The sequence below is a fragment of the Heptranchias perlo genome, chromosome 4, assembly GCF_035084215.1.
Source record: "Heptranchias perlo isolate sHepPer1 chromosome 4, sHepPer1.hap1, whole genome shotgun sequence".
Lineage (NCBI taxonomy): Eukaryota > Metazoa > Chordata > Chondrichthyes > Hexanchiformes > Hexanchidae > Heptranchias > Heptranchias perlo.
The window spans coordinates 129,087,880-129,111,871 of record NC_090328.1 but is presented as its reverse complement, the minus strand read 5'-3'; the positions used below and the strand labels follow the sequence as shown (position 1 = coordinate 129,111,871).

The 23,992-nt window shown below is 46.0% G+C and overlaps 1 long non-coding RNA gene across 1 annotated transcript; it reads right to left on the bottom strand.

Moving 5' to 3' along the window:
- Positions 1-1,236: 1,236 nt before the first annotated feature.
- On the bottom strand, positions 1,237-22,172 carry LOC137320610 (uncharacterized). Its single transcript, XR_010962601.1, has 3 exons — positions 22,088-22,172; positions 17,592-17,704; positions 1,237-1,646 (listed from the first exon to the last, which is right to left on the bottom strand). It is a non-coding gene; the product is annotated as an uncharacterized lncRNA (long non-coding RNA).
- Positions 22,173-23,992: the final 1,820 nt, after the last annotated feature.

Here is a 23,992-nt window from a genome sequence, read left to right as displayed (position 1 = left end):
CCGCTCATGTGCAGTGGAGGTGTGAAACCCGGAAGTACAATGATAATGAGGCATCCCTGTTGATATTGGACATTCCCAGTTGTCCCACGATCTTGCACATCTGTCGCCCGCTATCGCCCCCCACCCCACCCCTCACCCGGCTGCGATCCTGTCTCTATTGAGCCTGTAAGTTCTGTTTATGGTTGAGTCTTTAATCAAATAGGCGAGGAGGTGTTTTGTTCCAATCATAATGTTTTATTAAGAGTTACAATACAAGATAAGTAGTAAAGATGTTAAAATACAATACAATCTGGCAAAAAGTTACACCAACAAGGTTCCCGTGGTGATCAAACTCGACCCTGCGATAAGATATTGAGCTGTCCAGTCGCTCTGAGAATATTCTAACAAATACATTATGTGCCCACAATCACCTATCAATCTGCAGTACCCCAAGCCTGCCCCATGTCCACATACCAATCAACCTCTCTGCAAGCCAAACATTATCTGCTGGCTCCTTACATTCCACAAGAAGGTAGTAATGCCTCCCACCCCATGACGCATTATAAGCATTAGATAATAATAGAAACATGGGGCACGATTTTAACATCAAAGTGCAGGTGCTTTGGGGCCGGGTGGGGGCAAACGAAATCGGGCATTTCTGGAGCAGGAAGGAATCCCGGCTCCAACCCACCGAAAGCCAGAGGGACGATATTTAAACCAACAATTGAAGTACTTAAAGTATTTGAAATCTGCCTTAATGTAATTAATCATGCTGGCAAGCAATTTCAAAGCTGCCTCAACGTGTTTCCTGTGAGGTGTGAAGTACGTCATGGGAAACTGGGCGGGTTGCAGCCGGCAGCCATTTGGCCATTTAAATCCCTGATTGACAGATGGGGATAAAAGGTGAGTTATTGCAGCAGGGCACTCAGTTCTCTCAGACAAACTTTTGGCTGGGAGATCTTTGTGTTTAGAGAGAAAATTCTTGGTTCACACTCAGAATTGTTCTGTTTACACATATTTACCTACTTTTTGGACCCCCTCAAACTGAAACCATCAGGATGGGTGGGGGGGGGCGCGATGGCTGCTTTCACCAGTACATCCGAGATGGAGGGACATCACCATCCTTGTCAGGCATGACGTGCACTTCCGCTACTTGCAGCTCCACAACACAGTGCTGCGCCACAGGCACCTGCACAAGAGCACAGAGGGCAACAACAGAGGGAGCGACGTCGCAGGAGGCACTACCCTCATGAGAGGGTCTACAGACCGAGGCTGAGCTTCCTGGACCTCTCTGAGGAGCAGTGGCTACGGAGGCTGAGAGCGAGTCGCCAGGTGGTCGCGGACATCTGCTGCCTCCTTCATGCTGAGCTGCTCCCGGCTGGGCCTGGCGGCATCTCATTGCCCGTCGCAGTTAAAGTGATCACTGCCCTCAACTTCTTCGCCTCCGGATCATTCCAGGGTGCCACCGGGGACATCGCCGGGGTCTCTCAGTCATCTGCCCGCAAGTGCATAAGACAGGTCGCCGATGGTTTATTTTGCAGGACGTCCCACTACGTCAACTTGCCCATGGAGGTCCTCAGCCAGATGGAGAGGGCAGTGGGATTCCGCTCTGTGGCTGGCTTCCCACGGGTACAGGATGCAATCGAGCACCTCCACACGAGCCAGGACTATTCAACAACAGAAAGGGATATCACTCCATTAACATTCAGCTCGTTTGTGACCACCAGAAAAGATTTCTTAACGTGTGCGAGATTCCCTGGCAGTTGCCATGATTCAGCCATTCTGAGGGAATCCAACATCCTAGCCCTTTTCCATGCACCAAACACCCTTAAGGGCTGGTTCCTCGGGGACGAGAGATACCCCCCTGCACATGTGGGTCATGACACCTCTGAGGAACTCCATCAGCGAGGAACAGCGTTGATACAATGACAGCCACATCGCCAGCAGGTCTGTCATTGAACATGCGATAGGACTGCTGAAAATGCGATTTTGGTGCTTGGATCGTTCTGGGGGAGACCTTCAATACGCACCAACGAGAGTGGGTCGAATTATAGTCATCTGTTGTGTCCTGCACAACATGGTGCAACAGAAAGGGCTACCGGTTGATGAGGCCCCATACCCTCACCCAGCATCCATATCTGCCGTGAACATTGAGGAGAAGGAGGAGGAGGAGGAGGAGGATGAGGAGGAGGAGGAGGAACCCATCGGCAGATCAGCGGCTCACCTGGCTGCTCGTGAGGCCAGGGATATTTTTATATATTTGAACGATTCTCATAAGGAGATCACAAAGTGAGAATAGTCCAGTCCTCAGGCCACCTGGAAAGAGCAGTGCCAACGTCATTCCTCATCGTTCCCAACCCCCACCCACCCCCCCGCACAAAACAGACCTGCAACTACACATACACCCACTGTAAAGTCACCCACTGGGTGGCATCAAGTCTCACCATCCATGATGAAGCACATGAAAGGGCACTGTCACAAAAGGGACTCAAGAATGGGCAAGATGTAACAGTAGTGGTGAGAATGATAACATTTAATGTGAATTTAACAAAAAACAAATATAAATGAAAAACATGACAGTCTGTCAAACACCCTTGTGCATACCCTTCATGATCACAAAACCTTAGCCCTTCTCTTCCTACTACTTCTACATGGTGCATCTCCTGTGATGGCAATTTGCTCTTGCTCATGCCCTGACTGCTTAGATGCTTTCGGCCTACGTCCTCTGGGTTTTGGAGCCCGTGAGGGCGCAGCCGGGCTGACTCGGCCACCTGGAGAGGAGGCAACATTGCGGATACTGGTTGAGAGGGGGGCAATGGATGAGCCATGGGAGTGCTTTTTAAAAAATTCGTTCATGGGATGTGGGCGTCGCTGGCGAGGCCGGCATTTATTGCCCATCCCTAATTGCCCTTGAGAAGGTGGTGGTGAGCCGCCTTCTTGAACCGCTGCAGTCCGTGTGGTGACGGTTCTCCCACAGTGCTGTTAGGAAGGGAGTTCCAGGATTTTGACCCAGCGACGATGAAGGAACGGCGATATATTTCCAAGTCGGGAAGGTGTGTGACTTGGAGGGGAACGTGCAGGTGGTGTTGTTCCCATGTGCCTGCTGCTCTTGTCCTTCTAGGTGGTAGAGGTCGGGGGTTTGGGAGGTGCTGTCGAAGAAGCCTTGGCGAGTTGCTGCAGTGCATCCGGTGGATGGTACACACTGCAGCCACTGTGCACCGGTGGTGAAGGGAGTGAATGTTTAGGGTGGTGGATGGGGTGCCAATCAAGCGGGCTGCTTTATCTTGGATGGTGTCGAGCTTCTTGAGTGTTGTTGGAGCTGCACTCATCCAAGCAAGTGGAGAGTATTCCATCACACTCCTGACTTGTGACTTGTAGATGGTGGAAAGGCTTTGGGGAGTCAGGAGGTGAGTCACTCGCCACAGAATACCCAGCCTCTGACCTGCTCTTGTAGCCACAGTATTTATATGACTGGTCCAGTTAAGTTTCTGGTCAATGGTGACCCCCAGGATGTTGATGGTGGGGGATTCGGCGATGGTAATGCCATTGAATGTCAAGGGGAGGTGGTTAGACTCTCTCTTGTTGGAGATGGTCATTGCCTGGCACTTGTCTGGCGCGAATGTTACTTGCCACTTATCAGCCCAAGCCTGGATGTTGTCCAGGTCTTGCTGCATGCGGGCTCGGACTGCTTCATTATTTGAGGGGTTGTGAATGGAACTGAACACGGTGCAATCATCAGCGAACATCCCCATTTCTGACCTTATGATGGAGGGAAGGTCATTGATGAAGCAGCTGAAGATGGTTGGGCCTAGGACACTGCCCTGAGGAACTCCTGCAGCAATGTCCTGGGGCTGAGATGATTGGCCTCCAACAACCACTACCATCTTCCTTTGTGCTAGGTATGACTCCAGCCACTGGAGAGTTTTCCCCCTGATTCCCATTGACTTCAATTTTACTAGGGCTCCTTGGTGCCACACTCGGTCAAATGCTGCCTTGATGTCAAGGGCAGTCACTCTCACCTCACCTCTGGAATAGCCCCTTTCGCCATCCTCCCTCTCCTGGGCCAGGCCCACATCACTCCTACCTCCCTGCTGGACAACAATTTGGAGGACATGTGTAATGCCTTGGAAGACCAGTTGTAAAGTTTCTGTCTGCCTGTTTAAGGCGGCACAATGTTGTTCACCTTGAGTCTGAATGGCTGTTGTCAGGGCCTGAATGGACTCATTGGTGAGCCATGTTTGAAACTAGATGGAGGCAAATCTTCTCTCCATCTCAGACATTCCCGCACGTACCTGTGCCATCATTAATACAGTAATGCAGGAGGTGGACTCCTCCATCCTTGCCACTGTTGTGGAGAGTGTGTGTGGCATCTGTTCCAGTACCTCACAATAGTGCTGCTGCCCCTCGATCATTCTCCTTTTAAAGGATGGCCCTGGGGTTCAGCATCTGCGTCCAGCCGAGCAGAGCCTGGAGAGGAGTGCGCCCACCGACGCAGACTCTCCACAGCTGCCCCTGCCACCAGTGTCTGCTTGTGCTCACTTGTGTGTGGTGACTCACCAGGTGCCAACCCAACTAACTGACTACCAGGACCCACCGAGGTCTGCGCTGGTGGATGGCTCACTAAGATGTGACGGTGCACCCTCAGAGGCCGGGAGCTCCTCTGAGGAATCGCCCATCACTTCAGTCATTGAAGGGCCTGGAAGAGAACAGAAGAATATTAAGCATCATCACAGATGTGCATTATTGCGATGAGCATACTGAGGTTTTCAACATGTTAACATTGTTAACATCAATTCATGTTGTGTGTGATGAAGGTTAAAGATCTGTCACCAGACGTTTGTGCAGTGCCAGTCTAGGCATTCCCAAGGAACAGGCACTCGACCGTGTGGGTAAGTTCCAAGGCCCCCTCCTCCGACTCTGTGAGGACCACTATTTGTTGTGGCTCCCCCCCGCCCCCCAAGTCCAGCCCTCGCCCTCTCCCGTGCATTTTGTGCACTCTTCTCCTAAAAGGGGAGAAAGTACAGACGTGTGAGTGAGTGATGGTGAAGTGGTCAGCCAATGAATGCATTGCTTTGGGAGAGACTGACTGTGAAAGAGATACATCAGAGGGTGAGTGTGAGACAGAGACATCATATTGGATGAGGATTGGGGTGAGTGGTAGTGGTGGGTTCACAAATGGGGAGGTGAGGAAGTGCTCAGGAAGTGAAGGTAAGTTGAGAATGAGCCTTAAGTGGGTGTGAGGAGTGATGTGATGGAGTAGTCTTGGCAGTTTACAATGTGAGGGGGGCGAGGGATGATGTGCACCATGGAATGCAGAAGAATCAGTAAGTGCACTCACTTTTGCTGACTTAGTTAGGTCATTGAAATGCTTCCTACACTGGAGCCAAGTGCGGGATATGTTGCTCCTCCTCAGCCACCTCGAGCCAGGCCATCTTGGTAGCAGAGGCAGGGCGCTTCCTCCTGTCGGCCGGGTAAAATAGTTCCCTCCTCCCCCTCACCCCGGGCCAGCAGCACCTCAAGTAAGGCATCACTGAATCTTGGAGCTGGCTTGCCCCTCTGCTGCTCCACTCTGTGTGCTTGCTCCTTGCTCCAGCAAAAGCCATTGGTGCAATGGCCCTTGAAATCCAGACACTCCTGCTGACAGCAGGTCATGCGGGTGCGCAGTCCCTCCGCTGAGCAGCTTTTGGACGGCAAACCCGGAAACAATGTTAAGGGCCATCAATGAAGTCACGAACGAATGGTAAGATTTTGTTATTCGGGGTCCCCGTGCACCCAATGAACTCCCCCACCCCGCCCCAGCTGCCAATCCACTGGCATTTTAAAGATTTAAGCAATCTTTAGCTGAAGATTGACAATTGCATGGACACAGTTTTGTTGATGCTTTTAACAATCTTTAATAGAAAGCCTGTCAATATGCTTTTTCTCACAGAGCCCTACGCCTCTATTTATAAAACCAAGGATCTCGGATGCTTTTTTAATAGCCTTCTCAACTTGTCCTGCCACCTTCAAAGATTTGTGTATGTACACCCCCAGGTCTCTCTGTTCCTGCACCATCTTTAAAATAGTACAATTTGATTTATATTGACTCTCCTCATATTTCCTTTCAAAATGTATCGCTTCACACTTCTCTGCATTAAATTTCATCTGCCATGTGTCTGCCCATCTCACCAGTCTATCTATGTACACCTGATGACTGATAATATCGTCCTCACTGTTTAATACATTTCCATTTGCAAATTTTGAAATTATGCCCCCTATACTCAAGTCCAGGTCATTAATATATATCAAAAAGAGCAGTGGTCCAAATACTGACCCCTGGGGGACACCACTGTATACTTCACTCTGGTTTAATAAACAACCGTTCACCACTACTCTCTGCTTTCTGTCTCTTACCCAATTTTGTATCCATACTGCCACTACCCCTTTAATCCCATGGCCTTCAAACTTGCTAACAAGTCTATAATATGGCACTTTATCAAACACCTTCTGAAAGTCCATATATATACATCGATTGCACTACCTTCATCAACCTGGTCCATTATTTTATTGAAGTACTCAATTAGTTTGTCGGGCATGATTTGCCTTTAACAAATCCATGTTGGCTATCATTTATTAACCCACGTACTTCCAAGTAGCAATTAATTTTGTCCCAGATTATTGACTCTAGAAGTTTTCCCACCACCGACGTTAGGCTGGCTGGTGAAGTATTTACTGAACGCCAATTGAAAGGAAATAAGGAAATTTGCTTAGCCGGCAGGAGACAGACTGTATGCAATATATTGCTACATCAACCAGGTAACTAATGCCCTGTTCAATATGTGTAAGAGGAGAGGTGGGCTGATTAGGGACCAAAAAGGAGATCTACGCATGGAGGCAGTGGGCATGGCTGAGGTACTAAATGAATACTTTACATCTGTCTTTACCAAGGAAGAAGATGCTGCCAAAATCACAGTAAAAGAGGTGATAGTTGAGATTCTGGATGGGCTAAATATAGATACTAGACATATCCTGGGAGGTACTTGGAAGGCTTGCTGTATTTAAATAGATAAATTACCCGGTCCAATGGGATGCATCCTCGGTTGCTTAGGGAAGTAAAGGTGGAAATTGCAGAGGTATTGGCAATAATCTTCCAATCCTTCTTAGATATGGGGGTGGTGCAAGAGGAGTGGAGTATTGCAAACATTACACCCTTGTTCAAGAAAGGGTGTCAAGATAAACCCGGCAACTACAGGCCAGTCAGTTTAACCTCAGTGGCGGGGAAGCTTTTAGAAACAATCATCCGGGACAAAATTAATAGTCTCTAGGACAAGTGTGGATTAATAAAGGAAAGCCAGCACGGATTTGTTAAAGGCAAATTGTATTCAACTAACTTGATTGAGTTTTTTGATGAGGTAACAGAGAGGGTTGGTGAGGGCAATGCGGTTGATGTGTATATGGACTTTAAAAAGGCATTTGATAAAGTGCCACATAATAGGCTTGTCAGCAAAATTGAAGCCCATGGAATAACAGGAGCAGTGACAGCATGGATACAAAATTGGCTAAGTGACAGGAAACAGAGAGTAGTGGTGAACGGTTGTTTTTCGGACTGGAGGAAGGTGTACAGTGGTGTTCCCCAGGGGTCGGTACTAGGACCACAGCTTTTTTTGATACGTATTAATGACTTGGATTTGGGTGTACTGGGCACAATTTCAAAATTTGCAGATGACACAAAACTTGGAAGTGTAATAAACAGTGAGGAGGATAGTAATAGACTTCAAGAGGATATAGACAGGCTGGTGGAATGGGCGGACACATGGCAGATGAAAATTAACGCAGAGAAGTGCGAAGTGATACAATTTGGCAGGAAGAATGAGGAGAGGCAATATAAACTAAATGGTACAATTCTAAAGGGGGTGCAGGAACGGAGCGAGCTGGGGGTGTATGTGCACAAATCTTGAAGGTGGCAGGACAGGTTGAGAAAGCAGTTAAAAATAGAGACATAGGGGGTGATTTTAAACCCCAAGAATGTGTGGGTTGGGGACGGGTGGGAGTTGAAAATAGTTGTTTTTTTAGGTCGCAACCGCAAAATATTTGGACTTTGCATTCCCAGCGGGAAGCCTGTACATTTACGTGCCGACGTTAAACCTGAAAATAAAGCCGGGTTGCGGTCGCGACCCAAAAAACAACTATTATCAACTCCCACCCGCCCCCAACCCACCTGTTCTTGGGGTTTAAAATCACCCCCATAAAATACAAAAGCAAGAAAGTTATGTTGAACCTTTATAAAACACTGGTTCAGCGACAACTGCGCACAATTCTGGGCACTGCACTTTAGGAAGGATGTGAAGGCCTTGGAGAGGGTACAAAAAAGATTCACTAGAATGGTTCCATGGATGAAGGACTTCAGTTATGTAGATAGACTGGAGAAGCTTGGGCTGTTCTCCTTAGAGGAGAGAAGGTTGAGGGAAGATTTGATAGAAGTGTTCAAATCATGAAAGGTTTAGATAAAGTAAGTAAAGAGAAACTGTTCCTATTGGCGGAAGGGTCGAGAACCAGAGGACACAGATTTACGATGATTGGCAAAAGAACCAACGGTGACCAAAAACTTCTTTACGCAGCGAGTAGTTATGATCTGGAATGCGGTGCCTGAACGGATGGTGGAAGCAGCGTCAATCATGGATTTCAAAAAGGAATTGGATAAATACCTGAAGGGAAAAACTTTGCAGGGCTACGGGGAAAGAGTGGGGGAATGGGGCTAATGGATTGTTCTTACAAAGAGCCAGCACGGGCTCGAAGGGCCGAATGGCCTCCTTCTGTGCGGTAACAATTTGTTGATTCTATGATTCTATGGCCTACAAATTGGCCCGTGTACCGCCTGTTGTTTTAGCGCTACGCGGCCTCCCAAACATTCAAGATGTCCGGGACGTCTTGGCTGCGCACGCACGTTTCCAGCGTGATGTGCGCCGGACGCCATGCTCAAATAACGAATGCCGGCAGCATGTAAAGTAAGGAGAAAATGGATACAATCAGTGTGCAATGCTGATTTAAAGAGATAGACACCATTTTGGAATTTAACTCTCAACTCAATGCACAGTCTTAATCACAACCATCTGAAAGCATCTTAGGGTGCCTGGAGGACCCCCACCATGCTATTTAAAGGGACCATGCAGGATCTACAGGTCAGTGGCTGGATTATTGCTTCTGGCTGCCGATACATTTGTAACTGTTTTTGGAGGTCTCCTATACTTGAATACTAGGACGTGGGGACATAGCCTAACATTTAGAGCTAGGACATGCAGGAGTGAAGTTAGGAAACACTGCTACATGCAAAGGGTGGGAAACGTTTGGAACGCTCTTCTGCAAATGGCAGCTCAATTGTGAAATCTAAATCTGAGATTGATAGATTTCTGTGAACCAAGGGTATTAAGGGACATGGGGCTAAGGCAGGTATATGGAGTTAGGTCACAGGTCCATCATGATCTCATTGAATGGCGGAACAGGCTCGAGGGGCTAAATGCCACTGCCACTTGCTGCCTCCTGATATGCCCACCTTCTCCTGCAAGAAAGCGGGACGTGTTTATGGGTGATGTGCTTGTCATGGTTGAATAGCTGCCAGTGTGTGTGGCCTGTGAGTTGTGGGTGGCTTGCAACAGTGGTAATGTGTAAGGGTGAGAGGAAGCATCTGAAGAGTTGAGTACTGATGGAAAGAGTTTGTTGGTATGTGGGTGATGGGGGGTGTAGTGTGTGGTGCAGTTGGTAGGAGACGCCACTTGACAGTTGACCTCACTCACCTTGACCACTCATGTCAAAGCATTGAACTTCTTCCTGCACTGCATCCATGTTCATGATGGTGTGTGCCTGGCATTGACTTCATCCCTCCATTACCTCCCACTGCCTTTTGGGCATATATCTGGAGGGTCTCTTGCATCCCCACCCCTGCACATTGAATGTACCGCCTTCTGTCCACCTCTTGCACCAAGGCCTCTAGTGCATCATCAGATTGGTGAGGTCTGGCATGCAGATTGGAGGATGTGGGATTTAGTAGTGCGCAACCTTTATTCAATGTTTTAACATGACTCATCAATGTATAAACACAGGGATGGGACCTGCATCTGAGTTTTATGTGCGCGATGTCTGGTCTCTGTTCAGACTCCGTGCAGACAGCAGACTGTTATTTTTAGCAAATAACAGATACCGGCTACCTTTAAGAGATTTTACGAAACAGCCTGGCTCTAAGAGATTGGGGCTCTCCTTGCTGGTGGAAAGTGTGAATTGCATTGAATCCTCGTGTGAACGCTGATTTCCTGCGCAGGGGCCATTGGGTGCGGGTTAATAGAGGATCATGCTACCCGTGCCCAATAATAAGCCTTACCGAATTTTTTCCCCCCTATGTGTTATATCTTCAAGATCTTCCTTCTGCAATCCTTTTAAGTGATGGACTTTATGAAGGAGGGAGGGAGGAAGTTTCACCAGACATTTCCTGTGGACCTGTTTCTGATTCCTCTGGCCACTCTCCTCCATGTATAGCAGGTCACCATGGATCTGCCTATGTACAAGAAATACCATCACATATTTTGCTGTATAGACCTGCACAGTTATTGAAGCCTCTACTCTCACTTGCTCAGAATCAATTACAACCAAACAACTAGCAGTAATTTGAGACTGACTGCCTGTTGTGTGTCTACGTACATGTTGTTGCTGGAGGAATAGTCCCAACGAAGAACAAAGATCTCTGTCTACTTGTACCAGATCTCTGATTCTCTCTTTTATGTCAGTCCCCAATTTGTTTCCAATAGCATCAAAATCTGCCTTGATCAGACCCTGAATATTAAACTTACTTGTCTCACTAACATCAGTAATTGTAGTCCGCATAAATTCTGGAATTGTGTTGACTACCTGAATGTTTGCAGTGTTCACCACAGGTGTCAGTGCTGTTGATTGGTGATCCATGGCAGACTGCAGATCTGAAAACCTTTCCTGTATGATAATGGTCAACTGGTTGTTCATTGTGATAAATCTATAAATGTCACAGACCAGCTTGTATTGCCTTCTACCTCAAGGTAAGTACCTTATTCAATAACTTGTGAAGGAGCCTCTTTTGTCTGTGACCCTGTGAGGTTGGGGGGGGGTGGTCACTGATCAACTGTATGGGGCTCATAGCAATTGGGAACCTTCAACTCAACAATGTCTTGCCCTTTTCCAGGCCCCACTTCTGTCTCTTGCTCATGTATGAAGAGTGACTTATGCTGTGTTCCTTGTTCCCTATCACTGCAGTTCTCCATCGTGCCCATGCCTGAGCTGATGTGTTACAAGTGCTGTGGTGAGCAATGAGGTGAGTGTTGCTGTGCCTCTTGCTCTTCCTCATCCTTCTCAGTTTGAAGCCTTTTTTGGCAATAGAAAATGGCACAATATGAGCACCAAGACCATTGATAAGCATATCGTAGTTGCAAAAATATGTGCTGTGTTTAGCAGCAGCACAAAAAAAGTCATTGGTATCATGAACATAGGTGCACAAACTAAGAACAGTGTCATCTCCACCACAGAACAGATTTACATCTCCTCAATCAGCTGATCTCGTAGAGTCCTAGTAGAAAGGGGTTGTTTTGGTTGCTGTCTCTCTTCCTCCTCGTCCATATATGTTCTCCATGAGAACCCTGCAATACTTATTAATCGCAAGGAATTCCACTCCCCAAACGTGCAACTGGTTTACGACCAGAGGCAGCGCATCATGCAGGTCTGTGCCCGTTGTCCTGGCAATGGTCACAACTCTTTCATTCTGCTTCTGTCCACTCTGCCATCTATATTCCAACCAGGCCTCCAAGTTACAGGCTGGCTATTGAGTGACAAGGGTTATCCCCTCCTGACATGGCTTTTGACTGCGGTTAGGTACCTGCACATAGCTGCACAACAGGAGTACAATGGGACAACTGGCCTCCTCAAACAACACTTCCACTGCCTGAACCATTCAGGAGGAGTCGTGCAGTATACTCCTGAGTGGGTATCCAGATTTGTGGTCATCTGCTGCCTAGCCCACAACATTGCCATTATTAGGAAGCAGCCCTTACCACCACCTGCAAAAAGGACAAGTTCAGGAGGATGACCAGGAAGAACAGGAAGAAAAAGGGACAAGGGTTAGATTGTGGTGTGAGGAGAGCAGGGACGTTAAACAAATATATTGTATCTGTCTTCACAGTAGAAGACACAAATAACATAACAGAAATAGTGGGATACCAAGGGTCTAACAAGGGTGAGGAACTTAAAGTAATTAATATTAGAAAAGAAAAAGTACTGGAGAAATTAATGGGACTAAAAGCCAACAAATCCACCAGACCTGATGGCCTACATCCTAGAGTTTTAAAAGAGGTGGCTGCAGAAATAATGGATACATTGGTTGTGATCTCCCAAAATTCCCTAGAATAGTCCCAGTGGATAGGAAGGTAGCAAACGTAACCCCGCTATTCAAGAAAGGAGGGAGAAAGTAGGGAATTACAGACTAGTTAGCCTGACATCAGTCATCAGGAAAATGCTGGAATCCATTATTAAGGACATAGTAATGTGGCACTTAGAAAATCATATGATTAGGCAGAGTCAACATGGTTTTATGAAAGGGAAATTGTATTTGACAAATCTACTGGAGTTTTTTGAGGATGTAACAAGCAGGGTAGATAAAGGGGAACCAGTGGATGTAGTATATTTCGATTTTCAAAAGGCATTCAATAAGGTGGCACACAAAAGGTTTTTACACAAGATTAGGGCTCATGGGGTTGGGGGTAATATATTAGCATGGATGGAGGTTTGGTTAATGGACAGAAAACAGACGGGTCACTTTCAGGTTGGCAGGTTGTAACTACTGGAGTGCCACAACGATCAATGTTTGGGCCTCAGCTATTTACAATATATATCAATGACTTAGATGAAGGGACCGAGTGTAATGTGTTCAAGTTTGCTGATGATACATAGTGAGGTGGGAAAGTAAGCTGTGAGGAGGACACAGGGTCTGCAAAGGGATATAGACAGGTTAAGTGAGTGGGCAAGAAGGTGGCAGATGGAGTATAATGTGGGGAAATGTGAGGTTATTCACTTTGGTTGGAAGAATAGAAAAACAGAATATTTTTTAAATGGTGAGCAACTATTAAATGTTGATGTTCAGAGAGATTTGGGTGTGCTCGTCCATGAAACACAGAAAGTTATGATGCAGGTACAGCAAGCAAATGGTACGTTGGCCTTTATTGCACGGGAGTTGGAGTACAAGAGTAAGGAAGTTTTGCTACAGTTGTACAGGGCTTTGGTGAGACCTCACCTGGAGTACTGTGTATAGTTTTGGTCTCCTTACCTCAGGAAGGATGTACTTGCATTAGAGGCGGTGCAACGAAGGTTCTCTAGATTCCTGGGATGAGAGGGTTGTCCTATGAGGAGAGATTGAGTAGAATGGGCCTATGTTCTCTGGAGTTTAGAAGAATGAGAGGTGATCTCATTGAAAGATTCTGAGAGGGCTTGACGGTAGATGCTGAGAGGATGTTTCCCCTGGCTGGAGAGTCCAGAACTAGGGGGCATAGTAGCAGGATAAGGAGTCGGCCATTTACGACTAAGATGAGGAGGAATTTCTTCACTCAGGGGATTGTGAATCTTTGGAATTCTCTACCCCAGGGGACTGTGGATGCTCAGTCGCTGAGTATAGTTGAGACTGTAGCCAATTGGATACAAAATTGGCTTGACGACAGAAGACAGAGGGTGGTTGTCGAGGGTTGTTTTTCAGACTGGAGGCCTGTGACCAGCGGTGTGCCTCAGGGATCGGTGCTGGGTCCGCTGTTATTTGTTATTTATATTAATGATTTGGATGAGAATTTAGGAGGAATGGTTAGTAAGTTTGCAGATGACACCAAGATTGGTGGCATTGTGGACAGTGAAGAAGGTTATCTAGGATTGCAACGGGATCTTGATAAATTGGACCAGTGGGCCGATGAATGGCAGATGGAGTTTAATTTAGATAAATGTGAGGTGATGCATTTTGGTAGATCAAATCAGACCAGGTCCTACTCCGTTAATGGTAGGGCGTTGGGGAGAGTTATAGAACAAAGAGATCTAGGAGTACAGGTTCATAGCTCCTTGAAAGTGGAGTCACAGGTGGATAGGGTGGTGAAGAAGGCATTCGGCATGCTTGGTTTCATTGGTCAGAACATTGAATACAGGAGTTGGGATGTCTTGTTGAAGTTGTACAAGACATTAGTAAGGCCACACTTGGAATACTGTGTACAGTTCTGGTCACCCTACTATAGAAAGGATATTATTAAACTAGAAAGAGTGCAGAAAAGATTTACTAGGATGCTACCGGGACTTGATGGTTTGACTTATAGGGAGAGGTTAGATAGACTGGGACTTTTTTCCCTGGAGAGTAGGAGGTTAAGGGGTGATCTTATAGAAGTCTATAAAATAATGAGGGGCATAGATAAGGTAGATCGTCAAAATCTTTTCCCAAAGGTAGGGGAGTCTATAACGAGGGGACATAGATTTAAGGTGAGAGGGGAGAGATACAAAAGGGTCCAGAGGGGCAATTTTTTCACTCAAAGGGTGGTGAGTGTCTGGAACGAGCTGCCGGAGGCAGTAGTAGAGGCGGGTACAATTTTGTCTTTTAAAAAGCATTTGGACAGTTACATGGGTAAGATGGGTATAGAGGGATATGGGACTAGCTTAGTGGTATAAACTGGGCGACATGGACATGTTGGGCCGAAGGGCCTGTTTCCATCTTGTAAACTTCTATGATTCTATGATAGATTTTTGACTCTAAGGGAATCAAGGGATATGGGGATCACGTGGGAAAGTGGAGTTGAGGGCGAAGATCAGCCTTGATCTTATTAAATGGCGGAGCAGGCTCGAGGGGCCGTATGGCCTACTCCTGTTTCTATTTCTCATGTTCTTCTGAGGAAGAAGTGTGCGGTGACAGCACCTGCAGCTTCTCACGCAGGGTGTGTGGGGTGAGGGAGAAGTAAGAAGAAGGAGGAGGATTAGGTGTGCAGAAACCCTGCTCAATGATTCCTCCAGCGTCACATGTGGCCACTGCCTCCGCTCTGCCCCTTCCCATTATGGACAGCACCATCTCCTCAAGGGGCAAAAGGACATGCAGTCGCGGTGCTCCTCCACTGCAGGCAGTCTGCTGCCCTGTCTAATGCACCACCTTCTCCTGCAAGAAAGAGAAAAGTGCATTGGTAAGAGTCTTGCATTATGAGTGGGTGATGTACATGTCCATGGTTGCATAGATGCCAGTGTGAGTGTGTGTGTGTGTGTGTGTGTGAGAGAGATGTGAGTTGCATGCGTGGAGTTTGTAATAGTGCTGAGTGTGTGAGGGTCGGGTGAAGGGTATGAATTTAACTGTGCCGTACTGATTGTTACAGATTGCAGGTAGGTGGAGGATTGGCTGTGAGCTCAGCAGTTGATGTAGCGATGAATAGTGCAGCTGTTATGAGATGCCATTAGAAGATTGATCTTACCTTGACAACTCTTGTCAGATCATTGAACTTCTTCCTACACTGCATCCATGTATGCAGAGCCACACTCCTCGCATTCTCCTCCACCGCTAATGCATTAGATGCCTGGAAGGCTTCCTGCCCCCCCAGGGGATATAAAAGGCCCCCCTCCTTTCTACCTCCCGTAACAAGGCCTCAGGTGCAGTGTCCAAGAACCTTGGTACACACTCTCTGCCAGCTTCTGCCATTTGCCCTCACAGCAGCAACTTACAATCAACGCAGCCACAATGCACCTCCCTTTAAGAGATGCTGGCTGCCTTTAAGTAGCATTCTGCATTCCCCATATCAGGCTCCCGCCTCATGCGTGCAGCCAATGAACAGCGCTAGTAGAGCTGGCTGCAAGCAGCAATCATGGAAATCAGCAGGCTGCACTGATCTTACATGCTGCCTGCATTGCAATCATTGGGTGCAGGTTAATCACTGACCACGATCCCCGCATCCGTACTATTCAATTTAACCCTGAGTATTTCCCAAACTGTCAGTGTAGGGAAGATATTTTTTCCTCACATCATTTATTCTTGCTGTTTTAATAGTATTAAAATTAGAAGAAAACTTAATTAATTTGCTGACTTTTCTGAGCCATCCCCTTGTTGCAGTTTGTTTCTTCAAAAACAATTTCTCAAACCGTTCTTCACTAACTTTATTTCCAGCCTCTCAATCTGTGAGGAAGATAAAGCAGGAAAGACCAAGTTAAACCAATGCCATCCTACTGCTGGTTGCTGTAAGTGAAACATTGACATTTGCTGTTAATGAATATGTCGTATCATACTCACTGTGGTCAGCAGCACCATCCTCTATATGTAAGATAGAAATGTTAGACTTCTGTCTCAGGTGGATGGTGTTCTGAATCTTCACTCTAGTCTGTTGATCTCCTTTCTCATTGAAGGTTCAACTTTCCTTGTGTCCTGAACCCACTCAGTTCTTCATGGGGCAGGACTTCTGCCCACCTTATGTCTGTACCCCTGACCCTAGCCAATTTCCCAGGCTCAGAATCATTTAAATATGTTGGGCAAGTTCCTGGCCAGAATCCTTCCTGTATTCATCACCATCACCATCATAATCATCATCATCATCATCATCTTCATCATCTTCTTCCTCTCACTCATTGTCTGTTCCGTGTTGCTGTGGTACATCAACTGAAGGAGGAGTTTATGAGCTAAGAATGAGTGAGCATAATAGGAGACAAAGATGAAGGGTCGAAGGTTGTGGCCATGTGCTGCTTCACAGAGATGCCACGGTTACTGTGTAGATGTAGAATCGTTGACCTGATCCCACCATTGTGCCCCATTCTCACCACCTCCCGTGGTAAGAGCAGAGTGCCTCCTCATCAGTTTCATAGCCTGCTCCTCATAGTGGGTGAACTGCTTGATATTGGGGGTTCCTCCTCTGGTACCCCTCCTCTCACAGACACTGTGAGCAAATTTCTCCTGCAATAACATTGAGTGAATTTATTGAGGATGGCAATTAAGAACTGCCTCCCGCTGGGATCAAAAATACGTTAAATAAGTTCTGGTAACATCTTGTTAAAATGGAGGAAGAGGTTTTAATGTTTTGAATGTAAGTGATTTCTGCGAGGGAAGGTGGCGACAGCAAAGGCTATGAAGTCAGTCGGGTTTTTTAAATCAGAAATCGCAAGCACTGAGATCCAGCAAAGGCTGTGAGAAGGTGAGAATGCACGAGAGTAATTAGAAGTTACGGGAGGTTCTCCCGCTCATAAATTTTGGTGGAAGATCTGTGGAAACCCTGGAAAAAAAAGCAGTTTTGTGGTTTCCGTGTTTCTTCTGACAGTAATTGCATCAGACAGGTGGGAGAACCCCCCCGGAAACTCGCCACTGACGTGGAGAAGTGTACGGTGTCCTGAAGATGTACACATGTGAACTACACTTCCATCCAGTTCAGATCGTAAGAGGATCCTATTGTGGATTGTGCTTTCGTACATTTAGATATTGGGCAGAATGGACGCACTGCCAAAACATAAACAAAACAATTAGGAAAGTGACTAGCACTGCTACAGCGAATATCAAAGGCAGGATCTTAACTTTGTAACTTGGTGCATTGCAATTTAAAGGGTTGTCAAGCAATGCCTGGAACTTGTAAAACTGAAATTTTTACCTTTTTAATGTTGAGAATCGAGGCTCCAATCTGTGCGCTCTCTCCCAACATTAAACTTTAACCTGGTGGTGACTGATCCTCCGGGTACCTCTAGCATAACAACGCTCAGAGTCCTAGAAAGGATAGATTGAAAACAATAATTAAAGTTGATCATTATTAAAATCTAATTTCTAAATAAATAATGTTCACATTCAAATTTTAAGAATCTCCACCTCTCCATCTGATTTCACCAAAATTTAAACAGGGCTTGTGGTGATATCTAGGATCTTTTCTTGGATTTTGAAAATAAGTGAAGTGGAAGGAAATTCCATCCATCATTCCCAGTATTTAAGTATTCATTGTACGTATCCATGTTTTACAGGGTCCATGTGCAATAGACATTTGGCACAGAATCACATGGCTGGGAATTTCCTCGGAGCTGCTCCTGTTCTGTCACTGAGGCTTCCACCGCACTCCCGGCAAAATTATGGCGGTGGAGTGGGAACAGCCCCAAGGAAATTCCTGGAAACTGCACAAGTAAACTGTGCATTGCAGAAAGTGCGCCAAAATATAGGGAGAGAAAATGTTACAACATTTAATGTATTCTCTGCGTAATTTCATTTTGCCTATTTTGTTTTTCCAGCATTTTCTTTTTAATTTTGCTCACTCAGTTGGCTGGTTTCTCTTCTGGAGGAGTTTGTCAGGTTGGGACTTCTTTCTGCCCCTCCAATTCCACCCAAACCCCGATCCAATTCCCAGGACCAAACCCGATCCAATTCCCTGTGTTGGGGATTATTAACCATTAACATCGGGCTCCCGGCAGGATTCTCACCGCCAAAAGGGAGCCGGGAATGACTGGCCACAAAATCCCGGTGATTCCGCAGCAGGATTGTCACTCCAGCACCAGGGGAGGTGGCAGAGACTGAGCCCTACAAAGGAAGGTGAGTGGGAGTCACATTGGAGGGAGAGGAGACCAGTACAAGGCTCTCTCTCCATTGGGGGACCTCAGTGCCTCAGTTACATGGCAGCCCCGGGAAGTGGCAGTAACTGGGGTGGAGGCAAAGATAATCCGATCATGTCCTCATTTGAGAGATGCACAGGCACACTTTCAACAGGAGTCACTGGACAATGGGCAGGGGCAGGGACTTACTGATTGATTCCCCTCCCTTTTCCAAGGTCGCTGTGACACAGTGACTCACTAACTAGCTGAATTCAACTAACTCAGCACTGACTGAAGATTGAATCTGGAATCTTCTGATCCGCATGATTTAATCCTGGATTTACCTACTTCGCCATCAGGAAGTTTATTATCCAATTTTTTTTTTAAAGTCTAACATTTTATATTCTTTAGATTCCAGGTGACTTTTCTTGAGCCAGCCCCCACATGTATATAAAAACAGAAAATGCTGGAATTACTCAGTAAGTCAGGCATTATCTGTGGAGAAAGAAACAGAGTTAATGTTTCAGATCAATGACGTTTCGTCAGAACTGGAAGAAGTTAAAGATTTAACAGTTTTTAAGCAAATACAGAGCTAGGGGAGGGGGGAGGGAGGAGTGGAGGAAAGAGCAAAAGGGTAAGTCTGTGATAGGGTGGAGGGCAGGAGTGATTAAATGATGAAAGGGATGACGGTGCAAGGAAAGGAGAGTGATAATTTAATTAGTAAAGAAACAAAAGATAGGCCTAGAGAAGCTGTAAATGGCAAAAGCAGAACCATTACCAGCACCTGTTGTCCGAAAAAATGGGAGCAGTGGTTATGATCTGAAGTTATTGAAATCAACATTGAGTCCAGAAGGTTGAAAGGTGAGGTTCTGTCCCTCGAGCTTACGTTGAGCTTCATTGGAACAGTGTAGAGGCCGAGGACAGAGATATCAGAGTGGGAATGGGACGGGGAATTAAAATGGCAAGTGTCCGGAAGGTCAGGGTCACGCTTGCGGACTGAGTGGAGGTGTTCGGCAATGCGATCACCCAATCTGCGTTCAGTCTCCCCGATGTAGAGGAGACCGCATCGTGAGCAGCGAACACAATACACTAAATTGAAAGAAGTACAAGTCAATCGCTGTATGTTGTAGGAGCTAAAAGGTGCTAAGTGATTTAACACTTCAATTTGGGGAAATGTCTTTTTATCTCCACAGGTTTAATTTTATATTGAAATTAATGAGCTCATTTTCCTAAAGAAACTTCAGGCACAAACAGGCTTTATAAAGAAAACAGCAATTTATGATACGTTAGAAAAATCGACATGAGAATTAAACATCTTAGGTTCATGCATAATTTAAAATTGATTTAACAACAGCAAGAAAACAACACTTTCTGAATTCCCAAAATGCATAACCGTTTGGAAATCAGGGCCATGATATTAGAGTGGAGGTGAGATGGCAGCGTGGGAGGGGGTGGTGATTGGACGCATGGGTAACCCGCCCAATAAAAATGTCCGTTTCGCACGCGATCGCGATTCAATTGGTGCCACTTAACGTGACTTCCGGGTTTGCCGTCTGAAAGCTGCGCGGAGGGCGGACCGCGCACCCGCGTCACAGGCTGTCAGCTGGAGGAGCCCTATTTAAAGGGCCATTGCTCCAAAGGCTTTTGCTGGAGCAAACACCCACAGACCACAATGGAGCAGCCCAGGAGCAAGGCTGCTCCAAGATTCAATGATGCCTCACTCCAGGTGCGACTGGATGGGGTGAGGGGGAGGAGGGATGTGTTTTACCCCATGGACAGGAGGACGTGGCCTGCCTCTGCCACCGAGAAGGCCTGGCTCGAGGTGGCAGAGGAGGTCACCAGCAGCAGCAACATCTCCCGCAACATATCCCAGTGCAGGAAGCACTTCAATGACCTAACTAGGTCAGCCAAAGTGAGTACACTTACTGATTCTCCCACATTCCGTGTTGCACATCATCGCCCCCACCCCCCAAACTCATTCTGCTCTGCCAACACTACTCCATCACAACTCTCCTTTTGTGCAGGGAGGGGTGGAGGGGTTGGTGTGGGCGCTGCTCTATCCAGGTGGTGTGACGACTGGACTCTTCACACTGTCCGATGTTAGGAGAACCGTTCACATATCAGTGACTTCCTGGCCTCACGAGCAGCCAGGTGAGCCGCTGCTCTGCCCATGGTTTCCTCCTCCTCCTCCTCCTTCTCCTCCTCCTCCATGTGGGTGGCAGATGTGGATGGGGCCTCGTCAAGTGGCACCCTTCTCTGTTGTTGCCCTCTGTGCTCTTGTGCAGGTGCCTGTGGCGCAGCACTGTATTGTGGAGCTCCACGTGGCGGAGGTGGACGCCGTGTCTGGCGAGGCTGGTGATGTTGCTCGTCCTCGGATGGAGTGGTGAATGCAGCCATGGCGCCCCCCCTCCCCCATCCTGATGGTGTCAGTTTGAGGGAGTCTGCAAAGTTGTTAAATATGTGTGAACAGAAGAATTTTGAGTGGAAAGTAAGAATTTTCAGTGAAAATACAAAGATCTCACAGCCAAAAGTTTGTGTGAAAGAACAGAGTGCCCTGCAGCAAGAACTCACCTTTTCTCCCCATCTGTCAAACAAGCATTTGAATGTCCCACTGGCTGCTGGCTGAAACACGTCTGGCTGAACATGGAATGTTTCCCACAGCACGGGAAACGCGCTGAGGATGTTTCAAATTCGGACCCCTGCCTTAATGTGGACAAAGTTAAGCACTTTAAGTACTTCAAGTATCTAAATAAGTGTCATAACTATCATCCTGCTGGCTTTAATTGCTGATGGGACTTCCACATTCTGGAGGTGCGCGAGTACCCAGACGCATCAATGGTTCTGAACGCCCTCGGGATTTCCGCAATTTTCGGAGCCCCTCTGCCCCCAACGTACCTGCAGTTTAATTTTAAAATTGACCCTCAAACGTCTATCTTAGACTAACCCCTTAACAGAAGTTTATATACTTATTGATGGCTTAGGCTTGTCAAGAAGATTCTCTGAGTATCTTGAAAGACACAGTTGTATTGTAGCATGACTTTCTCTTGTAGTCTGGTCAGCCATTTCAAAAGGCACGAAGCTGTGAGGTAGAGAGCAGTCATGAAGCCAGGTGAGGTGATGCCATCAGGAAACGAAAGGTTTGGTGAAGCGGTGAAGCAGTGTCTCACCCTCTCTAACTTCTGCTTGGTCTTTAAAAGTCTCCTTAATTTTGAACCACGCCTCTGGGGCGGAGGCTGGTCAACAATAGGCTTCTTCAAATACAACCTGAGAGTTCATTTGTTGTCTCTCAGTGTCTCTGATGTAATCGAGTTAGGTAGGTAGGTGCTCAGTTGATCTCCAGCCAACCCGGAGTTGAATTCTTGTTGCTATGGTCAAGTTCCGATGGTGATCTGTCCTTCTCTGTGTGGTTTTTAACGATATGTAATTAAACAATCTCTTTAATAGTTTTTCCTTCTGCCTGCTGGAGCCTTTCAATTTTCCTTTATCAGATGTATTTTTACTACAATATGTGCAGATGGATATCCATTATTGAACTAATAAAGCTAATAAAGTCAATAGAAGGGATTTCAATACTCACCATATGGATGGTGAAGGTGACGTTTATAATTTCCGCACGCTTGGAAATACTTTCCAATCAATTCTTGGCCGCAGAGCTTTATCGTTTTTTCATTAGACCTCACAGAGCCTGCAAAGGAGAGCAGCAACAGCCCGATTGCCAGGATGAACACCAGACACTTCATTTCAGATCACAAGCGATCAGCTTCTGTCACTCTGACTCTGTATAGGAACCAAGTGCCAATTGCTCCACTCACTCTCTAATGCTTCTACTACACAAATTGTACCTGTTTTTTTTCAGCTGATCTAAATTTCTTTTCCTCTCTCAAACTCCCACTTGTCTGGATTTCTCTATTGATTCTGAGAATTTTGTTATTTCTTCTCTGTCCCTGACTTTTACATTCCTCTGTTCCTTCTCCCTTTCTAGCAGTTTTGCTCCCTTACTGTGACTCATCATTGTTTCTCATTAACTTTTGTCCCTTTTTCTAATGACTTTTGAAATTTCTCCCAACACCTCAAATCCGTAATGTTCTAACCGACCAGAACTACAACTCTTTCTTTGATGAATGTTTAGTCTGACCAGTTGGTGTTTATAACTGATATCTAACAGCTCTTATGTAGACCGCTAGTGGGGGCACCTGCTGTTATGCTGCATTATTGTGGACTCCTGAAATGTCCCCGTATTGTTGCTAGTAGTTTCTAATACTTTACATTAACATTTCATTGATGTTTGAAATATTATGTTATCGACTATGGTGTGCAGTCAGGTCAAAGAGTTTTATTTTTTAAAAAATGAGATCAAAAATAGGCCAACAATGAAAATTCAAGCACCAGTCACGGAGAGAGTATTTAGCCTCGTGGGGAGCCAGGGTAAGACTAAAGCTCAAAGAGAGAGCAGATTATTTTTTTAAAAGGGAATATCCTTTCAGACATTGCTGTCTTTCTTAGCTTTATTTTGTTATTTCAATCATGTACATTTGGATATGTATTTAAACTTTCATAATGCATGTTATTCCATGAGGTAAGGAAGTATAGCTCACATAAGGAATTGACTGGAAAGTGTATCATTCAGTGGTATATTTAACCCTCCCTCTCAGAGTTAGATAGGTGAGCAAAGCAGGAGGTAGCATGTGGAACTGGATGCAGTAGAGTCTTTCAATAAAACCAGCACCATGGATTATCATCACATCTGTCTTTGTTATACGTGGAGGAGGAGGAGCTAGAACACAAATAGATGTGACTACTAGCAAAAATGCGAAGATTCTATACATGCATGGACATTGGTGCTACATTGACAATACATGCTATGATTTGTGATGGAACACAAGCATTGCATTCAACCTCATGAAAATCAAAATGATGTCCACAATGATTGTTTACCATTACTATCACATGAAGCAGGAGCTTTGTACTCTCTACAAACCTAAACACCCCCCACAACCCCTGTACACCCTACCTAGGGTACCCATTGATAACTTCCCAATAGCAGGTAAGGGGTTTTATTTTTGCAGAACCACCATCACTGCCCAGGTACTGACATCTACAAAGGAAAAAATAGTATGCATTGGAGAGGACATTTTTCAGAAAAAATAGTTAAACTGAACACAGTCTATGTATTGCTAAACACAGTAGAATACAATGTTCAAATATCTCGATTACACATCTTGGCAGAGCAGAGTGAGTACTTTTATATTATCAAGTTCTATCTGTGCAGGACAATAGTTATCAGTCTTTCTTTTGTGCAACTTTGCATGTTTCCCTCTTACAGCCTGCACTAATATTTCTGAAATATCCTAATTACCTTTCTTCTGTGGTTCACTACCAGCAAGTTGCTGGATACATTTCATAAATACTCTTATGAAAGTGGAGATGCCGGTGATGGACTGGGGTTGACAATTGTAAACAATTTTACAACACCAAGTTATAG